This window comes from Arachis stenosperma, chromosome 5, assembly GCF_014773155.1.
Source record: "Arachis stenosperma cultivar V10309 chromosome 5, arast.V10309.gnm1.PFL2, whole genome shotgun sequence".
NCBI classification, from domain to species: Eukaryota; Viridiplantae; Streptophyta; class Magnoliopsida; order Fabales; family Fabaceae; genus Arachis; species Arachis stenosperma.
Window position 1 is genome coordinate 74,610,752 of NC_080381.1, and position 4,988 is coordinate 74,615,739.

The 4,988-nt window shown below is 41.2% G+C and overlaps 1 non-coding gene across 1 annotated transcript; it reads left to right on the top strand.

Annotated features, from left to right (window-relative positions):
• Positions 1 to 3,514: 3,514 nt before the first annotated feature.
• LOC130984028 (small nucleolar RNA R71) lies at positions 3,515 to 3,622 on the top strand. The gene has a single exon (XR_009087989.1). It is a non-coding gene; the product is annotated as a small nucleolar RNA R71 (small nucleolar RNA).
• Positions 3,623 to 4,988: the final 1,366 nt, after the last annotated feature.

The window sequence follows — 4,988 nt, forward strand, 5'->3', positions numbered from 1 at the left end:
TTTGGCATCTCACTTTATCCTTTGAAGTTCAGAATGATTGGCTTCTATAGGAACTCAGAATCCGGATAGTGTTATTGATTCTCCTTCTATAGGATCTCTTGTTTGCTCCATCCTCTTCTTAGTGATGGGCTTGTCCTGATCAATGAGGATGTCTCCCTCTATTTTAATTCCAACTGAATTACAGAGGTGACAAATGAGATGAAGGAAGGCTAACCTTGCCAAGGTAGAGGACTTGTCCGCCACCTTATAAAGTTCTTGGGATATAACCTCATGAACTTCTACTTCCTCTCCAATCATGATGCTATGAATCATGATAGCCCGGTCTATAGTAGCTTCGGACCGGTTGCTAATGGGAATGATTGAGCGTTTGATAAACTCCAACCATCCCCTAGCCACGGGCTTCAGGTCATGCCTTCTCAGTTGAACCGGCTTCCCTCTTGAATCTCTCTTCCATTGAGCGCCCTCTTCACAAATGTCTATGAGGACTTGGTCCAACTTTTGATCAAAGTTGACCCTTCTAGTGTAGGGGTGTTCATCTCCTTGCATCATGGGTAAGTTGAATGCCAACCTTACATTTTCCAGACTAAAATCTAAGCATTTTCCCTGAACCATTATAAGCCAATTCTTTGGGTCCGGGTTCACACTTTGATCATGGTTCTTGGTGATCCATGCGTTGGCATAGAACTCTTGAACTATTAAGATTCCGACTTGTTGAATGGGGTTGGTAAGAACTTTCCAACCTCTTCTTCGGATCTCATGTTGGATCTCCGGGTATTCACTCTCTTTGAGTTTGAAAGGGACCTCGGGGATCACCTTCTTCATGGCCACAACTTCATAAAAGTGGTCTTGATGCACCCTTGAGATGAATCTCTCCATCTCCCATGACTCGAAGGTGGAAGCTTTTGCCTTCCCTTTCCTCTTTCTAGAGGTTTCTCCGGCCTTAGATGCCATAAATGGTTATGGAAAAACAAAAAATAATGCTTTTACCACACCAAACTTAGAAGGTTTGCTCGTCCTCGAGCAAAAGAAGAAAGAAGAGAGTAGAAGAAGAAGAAATAGAGGAGATGGAGGTGGCTTTATTTTTCGGCCAAGGGGGAGAAGTAGTGTGTAGGTTGTGTGAAAATGAAGGAGTGATGATGGGTTTATAGGGGTGGAGAAAGGGGTAAGGTTCGGCCATTATGGGTGGGTTTGGGAGGGAAAGTGGTTTGAATTTGAATGGTGAGGTAGGTGGGGTTTTATGAAGGATGGATGTGAGTGGTGAAGAGAATGGTGGGATTTGATAGGTGATGGGTTTTTAGGGAAGAGGTGTTGAGGTGATTGGTAAATGGGTGAAGAAGAGATAGAGAGTGGTGGGGTAGGTGGGGATCCTGTGGGGTCCACAGATCCTGAGGTGTCAAGGATAGCTCATCCCTGCACCAAGTGGCGTGCAAAACGCCCTTTCTGCCAATCCTGGCATTAAACGCCGGGCTGCTGCCCTTTTTTGGCGTTAAACGCCAGTTTCTTGCCCATTCCTGGCGTTAAACGCCAGTCTGGTGCCCCTTTCTGTCGTTAAACGCCCAGAATGGTGCCAGACTGGGCGTTAAACGCCCTTTTGCTGCCCTTACTAGCGTTTAAACGCCAGCAAGTTTTTCCTCCAGGGTGTGCTGTTTTTCATTCTATTTTTCATTCTGTTTTTGCTTTTTCAATTGTTTTTGTGACTTCACATAATCATCAACCTATAGAAAACATAAAATAACAATGGAAAATAGATAAATATAACATTAGGTTGCCTCCCAACAAGCGCTTCTTTAATGTCAGTAGCTTGACAGTGGGCTCTCATGGAGCCTCACAGATGTTCAGAGCAATGTTGGAACCTCCCGACACCAAACTTAAAGTTTGAATGTGGGGGTTCAACACCAAACTTAGAATTTGGTTGTGGCCTCCCAACACCAAACTTAGAGTTTGACTGTGGGGGCTCTGTTTGACTTTATTTTGAGAGAAGCTCTTCATGCTTCCTCTCCATGGTTACAGAGGGATATCCTTAAGCCTTAAACACAAAGGATTCTTCATTCACTTGAATGATCAATTCTCCTCTGTCAACATCAATCACAGCCTTTGCTATGGCTAGGAAGGGTCTGCCAAGGATGATCGATTCATCCATGCACTTTCCAGTCTCTAGGACTATGAAATCAGCAGGGATGTAATGGTCTTCAACCTTTACCAGAACATCCTCTACAAGTCCATAAGCTTGTTTTCTTGAATTGTCTGCCATCTCTAGTGAGATTCTTGCAGCTTGTACCTCGAAGATCCCTAGCTTCTCTATTACAGAGAGAGGCATAAGGTTTATGCTTGACCCTAGGTCACACAGAGCCTTCTTGAAGGTCATGGTGCCTAATGTACAAGGTATTGAGAACTTCCCAGGGTCCTGTCTCTTTTGAGGTAATCTCTGCCTAGTCAAGTCATCCAGTTCTTTGGTGAGCAAAGGGGGTTCGTTCTCCCAAGTCTCATTACCAAATAAATTGTCATTTAGCTTCATGATTGCTCCAAGGTACTTAGCAACTTTCTCTTCAGTGACATCTTCGTCCTCTTCAGAGGAAGAATGCTCATCAGAGCTCATGAATGGCAGAAGTAAATCCAATAGAATCTATATGGTCTCAGTGTGAGCCTCAGATTCCCATGGTTCCTCATTAGGGAACTCATTGGAGGCCAGTGGACGTCCATTGAGGTCTTCCTCAGTGGCGATCACTGCCTCTTCCTCCTCTCCAAATTTGAACATGTTGATGGCCTTACACTCTCCTTTTGGATTCTCTTCTATATTACTTGGAAGAGTACTAGGAGGGAGTTCAGTAACTTTCTTACTCAGTTGACCCACTTGTGCCTCCAAGTTTCTAATGGAGGACCTTGTTTCAGTCATGAAACTTTGAGTGGTTTTGATTAGATCAGAGACCATGGTTGCTAAGTCAGAGTGGCTCTGCTTAGAATTCTCTATCTGTTGCTGAGAAGATGATGGAAAAGGCTTGCCATTGCTAAACCTGTTTCTTCCACCATTGTTGTTGTTGAAACCTTGTTGAGGTCTCTGTTGATCCTTCCATGAGAGATTTGGATGATTTCTCTATGAAGGATTATAGGTGTTTCCATGGGGTTCTCCCATGTAATTCACCTCTTCCATTGATGGGTTCTCAGGATCATAAGCTTCTTCTTCAGATGAAGCGTCCTTAGTATTGCCTGGTGCAGCTTGCATTCTAGACAGACTTTGAAAAATCACATTGACTTGCTGAGTCAATATTTTTTTCTGAGCCAATATGGCATTCAGAGTATCAATCTCAAGAACTCCTTTCTTTTGATTCGTCCCAATGTTCACAGGATTCCTTTCAGAAGTGTACATAAATTGGTTATTTGCATCCATTTGAATGAGTTCTTGAGCTTCTACAGGCGTCTTCTTCAGATGAAGAGATCCTCCAGCAGAGCTGTCCAATGACATCTTGGACAGTTCAGATAGACCATCATAGAAGATACCTATGATGCTCCATTCAGAAAGCATGTCAGAAGGACACTTTCTAATCAATTGTTTGTATCTTTCCCAAGCTTCATAGAGGGATTCACCTTCCTTCTGTCTGAAGGTTTGGACTTCCACTCTAAGCTTACTCAATTTTTGAGGTGGAAAGAACTTTGCCAAGAAGGCATTGACTAGCTTTTTCCAAGAGTTCAGGCTTTCTTTAGGTTGTGAGTCCAACCATATCCTAGCTCTGTCTCTTACAGCAAAAGGGAATAGCATAAGTCTGTAGACCTCAGGGTTAACCCCATTGGTCTTGACAGTGTCACAGATTTGCAAAAATTCAGCTAAAAACTGATGAGGATCTTCCAATGGAAGTCCATGGAACTTGCAATTCTGTTGCATTAGAAAAACTAATTGAGGCTTAAGCTCAAAGTTGTTTGCTCCAATGGCAGGGATAGAGATGCTTCTCCCATAGAAGTTGGGAGTAGGTGCAGTAAAGTCACCCAGCACCTTCCTTGCATTGTTGGCATTGTTGTTGTTTTCGGCTGCCATGTCTTCTTCTTGTTTGAAGATTTCTGTTAGGTCCTCTACAGAGAGTAGTGCTTTAGCTTCTCTTAACTTTCGCTTCAAGGTCCTTTCAGGTTCAGGGCCAGCCTCAACAAGAATGCTTTTGTCTTTGCTTCTGCTCATATGAAAGAGAAGAGAACAAGAAAATATGGAATCCTCTATGTCACATTATAGAGATTCCTTGAGATGTCAGAGGAAAAGAAGAATAGAAGGAGGAGGTAGAAAAAGAAGAATTCGAACTTATCAAGAGAGATAGAGTTCGAATTGTTGATAGTGGAGGAGTGTTAGTCCTTAAATAGAAGGATGTGAGAAGAGGGGAAGAATTTTCGAAAATAAATTAAAAGATTTTGAAGAAATTTTGAAAAATTGAAGAATGATTTTCGAAAATTAAAGTTGGGAAAGAAATAAAGTGATTTTTGAAAAAGATTTTGAAATTAAAAATCAAAAAGATTGAAAATTATTTGGAAAAAGATGTAATTAAGAAGATATGATTGAAGAGTTATGGTTTTAAAAAGATATGATTGAAAAGATATGATTGAGAAACAATTTAAAAAGATTTGATTTTTAAAATTAATGACTTGGCTAACAAGAAATTTAAAGGATATGATTCAAACATTAAACCTTTCTTAACAGAAAAGGCAACATACTTGAAATGTTGAATCAAATTATTAATTGTAGGCAAGTATTTTTGAGAATGGAAAGAAATTGATTTTGAAAATATATGATTGAAAAGATATGGTTTGAAAAAGATTTGATTTTGAAAAATTATGAAACTTGAATTAAAAATAAAATCTTCCCTCTTGTATCATCCTGGCGTTAAACGCCCAGAATGGATACCATTCTGGCGTTTAACGCCCAAAATGCTACCCTTTTGGGCGTTAAACGCCCAGCTAGGTACCCTGGCTGGTGTTGAAATGCCAGTTTTCCTTCTTCACTGGGCGTTTTG